At 35.7% G+C, this 11,246-nt stretch overlaps 1 pseudogene; it reads left to right on the top strand.

The window, feature by feature from the left end:
* Positions 1–9,296: 9,296 nt before the first annotated feature.
* LOC111821694 (small integral membrane protein 14 pseudogene) lies at positions 9,297–10,682 on the top strand (annotated as a pseudogene).
* The last annotated feature ends 564 nt before the right edge of the window (positions 10,683–11,246 follow it).

The following is an 11,246-nucleotide window of genomic DNA, read 5'->3' as shown; positions in this document are numbered from 1 at the left end:
TTGCCAGCGGAAACAAGAAACCACAGATGTACAGCCTCTGTCTCATTTCTGCCTTGTAATTATTACACAAGTCTTGGTAGAATCTAAATCATGTCTGGAGCCTTAGCTACAATGGAGCTAAGCGCTGTGCTCTGACTTCCAGGAAAGTGCCCCGGAAGGAAGCTGAATGGGAGATGTGCTCGTTGAGCACTCAGCACAAGAAGCATCAAGTGTTTGGAGGGGTAGCATCTGCTATGGGCCAGTAATCTATTGGAGATGTTTGTTGTCTATCATTTTGTTTTATTTTTTTCTTGATGAAAAACTTTCCATGTACACATTGTCAAACAACGAAAAGAACTACGTTTTATGTTTCATAATTTACGTAGCCAAATGATCAGCTACATTTTTTCCCCTTCTCTGGAAGGGAAGATTGTAATAATGGGTTATTTTGGGGAAGGGTTTTAGAAAGCAGAGGGCAAAGTATGTGTTTTGCATGGATTAAGCCCACTGCCCCAAATTCTACACCCCTCTTGGCCAGTACTTTAGATGCTGATTGCTCAGGGAGAGTGTGTTGTGGCCCAGGTTACAGAGAACAGAGTTACTCAGGAGATGTGATGGCTTAGTGAAAGGAGGGGTACTTTTGACGGAAGCAATCAGTTTCTCCTATTATTTAATTTCCACATCTTGTACAGAAAAAGAAAAAAAGGTAGGTTCTTTATTTTGCCTTCTTAACCCCTGCCTCTGGGGAGGAATCTATGTACCCTCTCATACATTTTAAAATTGATATCTAAATTTTTTTATCATAATTTTATATGGTTGTAAAAGATACACTTTTTAGCATGTTGTGATTATTATATTTTAAAGGAAAACTATTACAGCACTCTTAAATGTATCCAATAGAATTTAAGGTTAAAAAAAAAAACCCAAAATTTAGAACAGTTCTATGGAAGCATTTAAATAGTTTCAGATAATACCCAATCTCTCAGATTTCTTAAATTTCTATTCTCTTTTCCCCATTTCCTCTCTGAGATTTTGCTGAGTTGGTATGTGTGCATAGGAAAGGGCGGATTTACTTAACTTCCTGGCAGAAGTCTAGAGTGACTTCCCAGAGGACCAATTGGTGAGTGGGTGAAAGATAGCCTCACCCTCTGCAGTCATCTGAGTAGGAAAAACAATGCCAGAAAGGGGAGAAATCAGGACATGGCTGGCTGTTTTACATTCTTTGCACATTCAGAAGAGGAAGAACTTCCTTTTTCTCTCCTCATGTCATATCCTTCTACCACAGTGCGTATGTTTCATAGCTTAGTTGTCATAATCATCTCTATCCCAGTAGACTTCAAATTCTTTTGTTTGAATAACCTCAAAATGATTTTGAAATTCTATAAACCCCATCACACATTTTCAAGTTATTGTCTAAAATGTAACATTACAACTTTCGTAGCGCAAAAGATAGTACTTCTGGCATATTGCAAGTATTGCTGCATTTAATGAAAATTGTTAAAACACTTCTTAAAATGTGCACAATATAATCCAAGTATGATTATGATTTTACCTTGCTATCATCCAATTAAAATACATGAGCAAGTTCTTCTTTAACAATAATCTTACATTGTTCTTTTTTCTCCTAAAACTTATATTTACATTCTATTTCTCCCACAAGATTTTACCACACTTTTTAAAGTAAAAGTACCTAGTGTTTACGGTAAAAAAAACTCTATTATTATATTATTACAATGATAACATTGAGGCATGTACTTCTATGCATAAAATATTTCATTGCTAATCAAAATATAAGGATCCCTGATGTCACAGTGCTTAAGCGCTAACCAAAAGGTCAGTGGTTGGAACCCACCAGCTTCTCTGCTGGAGAAAGACGTGGCAATCTCCTTCAGCAAAGATTGATTCAATTCCAATTTTTCATTTTTTTTTTAAAGATATAGATGCTTAAACAATTTGTTCACACACATAAAACATAAATGAAACCAACAACAACCAGTTTCTGTTGAGTCAATTCCAACTTTCTGCTGGCATCCCACTGCTTACACAGAAAGTCTAATTCATGGCATCCTTGGCTTTCAAGGTCTTAGAATAAAAAACTCTAATTATGCCAAATGTGTACACCAGCAGAGTGGGTGATAATGGTGTTTGTTTATCTCTCACATCAGATTCTCTGCCAAAAGGAAGGCGATCTTTCCCCATAGGATGGAAAGTCCCTCTAAAATGTGTATAAGTGGACAAAATGACATTTTGATTACTGTAACATGATCTGAGAGTGGACAGGTAGCCAGAGACGAGTTGGATGAACGTTTTAGACTTTGCCCATGACCTAAGATGCATAACACAGCCACTAGATATCTGAAAGGGAATTTTTAGTCTCTGACATACATTTTACATGTGTTTACAGGTATATAATATAATGTGTGAATGTGTGTATTTATACATATACATATATACCTACTCCTTACTTATCAACTGTCTTATTATCCAACATTTTCCATTTACGACAATAGTAAAAAATCTAATATCCAACTATTTTGCGCATTAACGATGTATGTCTGGCAGTAATGTATGCTGAGGTGCAAGGCAAGAACACAGTTGGCTGTGATGGTTACGTGTCAACTTAATGTGCCATGATTCTCAGTGGTTGGGCAATTATGTAATGATGTAATTTGGAAGTTATGTAATGATGTAGTCATCCTCCATTTTGTTATTGAATGTGGTCATCCTCCATTTTTACATAATGCTGTTTTTCATGTAACAACCTGATTTTTGGAATCTAACCATGTAGATAAGTGAGGAGTGGGTGTATGCACATATATATGTTCATAAATATATGTATATATATAAACACATGCACATATAAGAAATAAAATGTGATATCTATGTATCTATATCTATATATATCCAGCTCTGCAGGACAGAAGACCTGGCTATCTGCTCCCATAAAAATTACAATCTAGGAACCCTATGTGTAGGTCCTACTCTGTCCTATGAGTCTATTATGTGTTGGAATTGACTTGATGGCATACAACAACAACAATATATATCTATAGTCTATATCCAGATACCACATTTTCCTCTCTTATGAACATCAAGGGGATGTTGTTTAATAATGAATGTTTCCAATAGTTTTGTTTTTTGGAATTTTTATCATCATTTAGTTCTACAATTTTATTGACGTATAATTGTAACATATTAACTGCACACAAAGTGTACATTTTGATTAGTTTTGATGTATGCGTACTCCTGTGAAATCATCACCACAATTAAGACAACAAACAATTTCCATCACCTCCAAAAATTTCCTCATGCCCCTTTGTAAGTTATTTACTTCTGCCTCCAATTCCCAGGCAGCCACTGGCTTGTTTTTCATCTCAATAGATTAGTTTATGTTTTCTAGAATTTTATATAAATGGAATCATGTATTACATACTTTTTTTTTTTTTTAACTTGGCGTCTTTCAATCACCATAATGATTTTTAGGTTCATCCATGTTGTTTTGTGTATCAAGCCACCAGTATTTCAAATACCAGCAAGGTATCTATGGTAGACAGGTTTCAACAGCATTTCCAGACTAAGGCAGACTAGGAAGAAAGACCTGGTGATCTACTTCCAAAAATTAGACAATGAAAACCCTATGGATCGCAACAAAATATTTTCCAATATAGTCCTGGAAGATGAGCCCCGTAAGCTGGATGGCACTCAAAATACATAGTGGCTGCAACAATGAACTGGAGCATACCAACAATTGTAAAGATGGTGCAGCACTGGGCAACGTTTGGTTTTGTTGTACATAGGCTCTCTATGAGTCAGAGCTGACTCAGAAGCAACTAACAACAATTCTATTGTATAGTATGCCACAATTGATTTATGAATTTGGTTGTTGCCAGTTTTTTACTCGATGGTGATGGGTTAAAAAGTATTGAATTTGTCAGCATAAATTTGTTCACAGTATTTTGTTATTTTTTTAATATTTGTTGTATCTTTGCTGATAACCCTTTTTTTCATTCCTAATATTGGTGATTAGTATTCTCTTTCTTTTTATTTTTTGGATAAGTTAAACTAGAGATTTGTCAGTTTGGTCACATTTTCAAAGAATCCGCTTTAGGCATTGTTAATATTCACTATTGTATCTTGGCTTTCTAGTTCATTGATTGCTGCTCTTATCTTTATTGTTTTCTTCCTTCCACTTCCTTTGGGATTACTTTGTTCTTTTTCTACTCCCTTAAGGTGGAAACTTAGGTCATTAATTTTAGCTCAATTATAAAAGATTATTTCTGATATAAGCATTTAAGTCTACACATTTTCTTCTAAGCACTACTTTAGCTGCATCCCACAGATTTTGACATACGGTATTTTCATTGTTAGTCAATTAAAAATATTTTCTAATTTCCCTTTTGACTTTTTCTTTGTTCCATGAATTATTAGAAATGTTATTACTACTAGGGTTTTTCTAGATGCCTTACTTTTATTTCAATTCTGTAGTGATTAGAGAATATACTTTGTATGATTTTGATCCTTTTAAATTTATTAAGATCTGTTCTATGGCCGGGCATTGTGGTCTATCTTGGTGAATATGCCATATGCATTTAAAAGAATCTGTATTCTGCAGTTTTTGGTTAGCATGTTCTGTACATTTCAAAGTTGATGGCATTGTTCATATTTTCTCTGTCTTTACTGGTTTTTGTTTCGTTGTTCGTTCAGGTTGCTGGGAGACAGAACCACTGAAATCTCCTACGATATTTGTAGTATTGTCTATTTCTCCTTTTCGTTGTATTGATTTTAGCTTCATGTATTTTGAGAATCTGTTTCAATCATGAAATGTTTCTCATATTTAATAATATACTTGGTCTTGAAGTCTTTCTTGTCTAGTATTAAAATATCCACCTAGTTTTATAGTGCTTACTGTTTGTATGGTATGTCTTTGTCTATGTATTTACTTGCAACTTATCTTAGCCTTTCTTTATATTAAAGTGTGTCTCTTTTAGGCAATACAGAGTCATGCTTTTTTTAATCCACCAGTCAGTTTCTGGAGCCCTCCTGGTGCAGTGGTTAAGCACTAAGGCTGCTAAACAAAAGGCTGGCAGTTTGAATCCACTAGCCACTCCCTGGAAGCCCTATGGGGCAGTTCTGCTCTGTCCTATAGGGTCACTATGAGTCGGAAGTGACTCAATGGAGATGGGTTTGGTTTGATTTTTTTTTTAGGTCAATTTCTGCCTTTAGAGAGATGGACAGAGAATAAATGTTTAGTGCATTAACTTTTTGAAGAATAACAGCTTTATTAAGATGTAATTTACATACCATAAAATTCATTCTTTTAAAGTATAAAATTCAGTTCTTTCTATTATATTCACAACATGTGTAATCATCACCATCTAATTTCAGAACATTTTCATCACACAAAAAGAAACCCTGTACTCATTAGCAGTCACTCCCATTCTCAGACCTTGGTAACCACTAATTACTTTCGGTTTCTATGAATTTTCCTATTCTGGACATTTCATACGAATATAATCATACAATACGTGACCATTTGTGACTGGCTTGTTTTACTCACCATAATGTTTTCAATGTTCATCTGTGTTGTAGTTTATTTCTTTTTATTGACAAATAATATTCCATTGTATGGATATGTTGTTATTGTTGGTGGGTGCCATTGAGTCGGTTCCGACTCATTGCAACCCTACAGGACAGAGCAGAACTTCCCCATAGGGTTTCCAAGGAGCGACTGGTGGATTCGAACTGCCGACCTTTTGGTTAGCAGCCGAGCTCTTAACCAGTGCACCACTAGGGCTCCATCATTCATGATACAGGAAAAAAAAAAACAAAGGAAACAACTCAAATGTTCATAAACTGATTAATGGATAAATAAAATGCGGTATATCCATTCAGGAGCCTTGGTGGTGTACTGATTAAGAGCTCAGCTGCTGGGAAATGTGTTCAGAGATTTAGCGGATCCCTTTTTCCAACTCTCAATGCTGTGGGATTCCCTCCTTTCCTACTCTCCAGCCTGCAAAGTATACTTTTCCTGGCTTCTCTGGCCAGAAATACGGGGTTCCCCTGGAAGTTCTGTGACCACTGCCCCTGCCAAGACACTTTATGACCCTTGGGGCAAAGCTGTGGGAGCAGGGAAGGGAACGATCCCTCCGTCTCTCAAGTTTTGACTCCTCTCTGCAAACTTCTTGTTTTTTTTTTTTTTTCCTCACTTTTTAGAACCCTCAGTAGTTGTTTCAGAGCCCTCAGGTATTGGCAACAGAGTTTAAAGCTGCAATTAGAGAGATGCACGGGCTGTGGAGTGTTTCCTTCCTGCGCTGGTACCAGAACAACCCCCATCCCAAAATGGTTTTAATGAGGATACTAATTTTCTCAGTAAGGAGTGTTTGTGAAGAAAAGGTGGGGTCAGCTATAGGAATAGTTGTGTTGTTGTCTTCTTTGCTTTTCTTCTCTTTTCTGATTATTTCTTTTACCTTATGCTGGCTCCTCTTCCTCCAGGATACAAAATAACCTCACGTTTCTGCTGTCTTTCTAGTGCCTGCTGTTAAAATCTTTTCCCAGCCAGTTTTCATCTGAGTGTTTTCTCAGCCCTGTTAAAAAAATCACATTTTCTCAGAAACCTATTTTAACTTAGTTATCAGGGGTAATAGTTGATAAACCAATTCTTTGTAAGGTGGTATTATCTGATAGTAGTTACCTCTTCAGTCAGTATTCTATCACTCTTTTTATGTATCCTTTTAGCTGGAAATTTTGTATTAAATCGAAAGCATCATCTCTAATAGTAAGATTTTAAACTTTAGTATCAGGTACTGACGGAGATAGTTTTAAGAGAAGGATGGAGAGGAATCTTCCTCAATTCAGCAGGAAAATTTTGCCCAAGTAGGAGGGTAATCATGGTTAGATATTATGTGGTAATTCTTATATTCACATCTTATAAGAAGGACCTGTATAATAATTAAAAAAATCTTATTAGTAATAAAAATAAATGTATATTTCATTATTAGTTAAGACTTTTTACTCTAATTTTTGTATTTAGCAATAAAAAATAGGAAATCTCTCAGGAACAGCTAGGATTATCTTTTTATTATTGCTTTCATCATGACCTTTAAAGTATCTTTAAATACTCCACTGAATGAAAGGAAACTGGTAAATATAATGAACTATGAAAAATAGATGGCTTAAATATAAGTTTAAAAATTCTAAAAATCACACAGATCTATTTTTCAACCTTTATCCCCCAAGTCATCCATACCTACCTGTGTGAAATTTCTAGACTGTAAATCTAATTTTATAGTTATAGGTTATCTTTTTCTTACTGCCTAGAGTAAAGTATGAATATATTGGCTATTAGCGTAACAGACAATATAATTAATGGCTCCTTAAAATTTAGCTCAGATATCATCTGCTATATGAAGTTTTCCTTCATTCTCCTCCTCCCCTCAAAAAAAGAATCAACCTCTTCACTGTGTATATATACAAAAAAATATTTATCACATTATATTTCAATAGCTTGTTTAATTGTCAGTCTCCTTTGCTGGACTATGTGAGCCTTCAGGTCAGAATCTCTATCTTACTCAATCTTTGCTTCTTCAGAGTCATTGTTAATCTTCATTTAGTGATTATCCAAAGGAAGCCTAGAAAGAAAAGAGGGATAGAAAGAAGATGGATAACACCAGGGTTGTTATGGTCTGGAGTGGACTAGGCATGGGACATCCAGGTGTCAGACACTCAAGTGAGTGGTAACAAAGTCAAGGTTGAAAATCCAGAGCCCAGGGTTCTTATCATGTGGATAAGAAAAGCCAGTGAGTTTGTTTGCTCTAGGAGGTCTATGTTTGCTTAGGAGGTAAAGGATTCAGTGAATCAACAAGAGAGGCAAGGTGGGCAAGGAGAGAATGAGTGAGCCAGGCACCTACCATAGGAAACTATAGCCATGAAGAAACCCTGATTTTAAGAGAATTTTGCACAGTGGTTGAGGAGAAGGAACAATGGCTATCAGTATCATTTTTCTGGTTCTTTCTTTAAAAACAATCTTTGACATTTCATTTTCATCCCTAGTTTTGGGCTATTTGGAAGATTCTCTGGGGACGGTGAACTACTTAAAATAGCAAAATACTTAGTGTCCAGTGTATGCAGACAACTATGCAAGGTGCTATGTGCAGTGCTAAGAGAAAGCTCAACAAACAAAAACATCTGCTTTAGGCAAAAGGAATGACCTCTGTGTGTGTGTGACTTCAAGTGGGCTGAAATAATGTGCTTCAAGCTTGGCCTGGCAGAAATCCATGTTGTGAAAAAGTCTTAAATAATATTGGAGGAAAATTCAACAAAGACTTGAAAATCAATTAAGGTTTAGAGGTTAGGGTAGGTGAAGCATTTTCCCCTTGTGCTTTACACTTTTTTCTTTTATCCGTCAAAATAGAGGGCTATATCTGCCATATGATAAATAGAAATTTATTGACCCCATTTGAGAAACTAGTCATTCAATAACTCAGTTCAATAAGCCTCTTTAAATGCCTTCCATGTGTCCAGTATTATGCCAAATGTAGTGGAGGATAAAAGAGAATTCTTGGCATTATCTTGCCTTTGAAAGTTTACTGAGTGAGATGACAAATGAAACTGTATAAAAATAATAAGAAGGCTTACAAAAAATAATCTTAAATGAATTTAACAAAAAGCCAACAAGAGCACCGACGTATATAACTACCCCCTGTTTTCTCAGATTATAACAGTCATGGGGAGAATCAAGGGCTTGGATGATCATTGCTATGGCTTTTGAATCTAAGCCCCCACTTAATTTTGTTTCTGTTCTCTAGATTCTTTTCTTTCTCCTGGGCTCAGGGCATTCCTAGGTAATTTGGTACCATTATCGTCACTTTTATGTTGGTTATTGGCTGTGGTTGTCCAAGTGCTGGGACTCTGGGCAGTCCTGTGGAGGGCTGGGCGTCCCACCCTTTCATGGCAATATGAGAGGAACAGAGCATCCTGTAAGCACAGAGTGAGTGCATTTGGAGCAGCTGGAATGGACACAGTGAAGAAGCAAGGCTTTTCCGCTTATATAGCATTGTTATAATATACTCTGCTTCTCTTGAGGTTGAGAAGAACATTTTTTCTCAAGTAATGGCAGCTCTGTGACCAACCTTAGATAGTCTTGTCTTAGATGACCATAGCTGTTGATGTTTCCGTTTCACAGTAAGTGCTTTCAAATAACTTAGAACACATTCTCCAGGGGTGCTCTACTAGACGTTTGATTGCAAGGAACAAAACCCACTCAAGCTTTCTGCTGAGCGTTGGTCTTAGCCTCTACCCTCCCTGCCCCGTCTGTTGCTGTCTCAGTGGATTTAAACAGTCAAGTTAAATCAAGCTGAGTAATCATGGCAGAAGGTGGATCCGATCCCTGTGAATGTGTTTTCTCTCATGAATATGCAATGAGAAAGCTGATCAATCTGTTGAGGCAGTCCCAGTCCTACTGCACAGACACAGAATATCTTCAGGAATTACCAGGGCTATCTGGTGATAACGGCATAGTATTACCATGATCTTGATGGCCTGGAAGGTTATTGCAGTGATCTTGTTCTTACTAAGACCTCCTAATCTAAGAGGATCCAATTTACCTGGAAAACTAACCAGTCCCCATAATGGACAAGATCCTGTGGACTAACTTTGTGATATGGGAAGTGAAATAAGCTAAACACTTTGTATGATCAAATGAACAAAGATGACTGGAGTACTCTTAACCCAATTAGAACCGTTTTTCCTTTTGTGTTTGCAATATGGGATGGTATTGTTTTCATGAGCTTCTAGAGATTTCACTTGCGAGCTTAATTTTGCTTCCTGTGTTATCACCATTTCTGTTCACAGTATATTTGAGTAAATGATATTAAAAAAAGTTACATGGGGCTTTTTTTGATTGTCCTAAACCTAAACATTCCACTTCTTCTGTTTAACTGTGATCATAATTTTTGTGATGATTTCTGGCCTGATTGAAGGAAATTTGAGATCTCTGCGTTTAAATATTTTAAATAGTTTTGATAGGCTTTAAAATTGCTTTTTTATATAAGATATTTATAAAGTTATTTGGGCTTGTCTGAGATTGTATGAAAGAAAATTAGAGCCATACTGTATTTATATTTACCATGCTGGTTTATTTGTGAATGCTTGTTTTCTTTTGTGCTTGGGACCATGGCAGCCTTTTGAATATTTTACAAATTTTAGCTGAAAACCGTATCATTCACTATGACTGGTTTATGTGTCTAGAATAGGAAAAAAGAAGAAATGAAATGGTTGCTTATTAAGTTTTTTACTCCCATTAAAAAATGTCTAATGTGAAAAAAGTTTAAACAAACATGATCGATCAATATGGTGGATTGTTAACAGTCTACTATATGACACCTGTAATCCAGTGTACACTAGCCTTAGAAAGGTTCATGAAAGCAGGAGAAAAATTAATGCCTTCTGCCTTTGCTGGGTATAATTTAAACTATAATTTATTGTTAAAACTAGTGCCTCTCAGGAAGCTTCTTTTCTGCTCTTACACTTCCCTGTTAGAATGAAACTCTCTTAAAGGTATATTGGGGGCTTGTTTTGTTACTGACAGTTGAATGCCTGTTACTTATTTACAGGCAGTCCCCAGGTTACAAATGAGGTCTGTTCCTAAGCCTATCTTTAAATCAAATTTGTAAGTAAGTCAGAACAAGTACATACAGTTCTTATTTAGCATCAGTCAAATGTTTGTCTTAGTATATAGTATATATTTTACCTTTCTATGCATATAAAATACTTAAGAAACACATCCAAACCATGCGATGTTTTCATGAGTGTCACAAAGTAGTGCATGTGTTCATTATTACAAGTCATTGTATTTAACTCAAATTTTTAATATACTAGGCTTTATGGCAGCCCAGTCTTAAGTCTGAGTTGTCCACAAGTTGGATGTTCATAATCTGGAACTGCCTGCACTCTATTTTTTTATTTGAAGAAAAAATTTTGAGTCCTTTTTTTTATCATTCTGACTTTTAAAAAATTTTAGTAAATTCAAGGATCTTTTTCTCACCCCATATCTCATTTCTGTCTTTGTAATGGGAAGGACTGGGACAGAGATGAACATTAATATAAGTTTTGAAATGAATAAAAAAGTAAAAGGTTGCACTGTTTTGCTCAGTTTGAAAAAAGGGAATACAAATGGTATAAAAAATGTCTGCATGACCTATATGGTTGTCTTAGGTTGGGTTCTCTAGAGAAGCAAAACCAATAAAGCATGTATATATATATATACATAT

Source organism: Trichechus manatus, unplaced genomic scaffold (assembly GCF_000243295.1).
Source record: "Trichechus manatus latirostris isolate Lorelei unplaced genomic scaffold, TriManLat1.0 scaffold00098, whole genome shotgun sequence".
NCBI lineage: Eukaryota > Metazoa > Chordata > Mammalia > Sirenia > Trichechidae > Trichechus > Trichechus manatus.
Note: the sequence above shows the minus strand (reverse complement) of the source record. Positions and strands in the feature narration are given on the sequence as shown.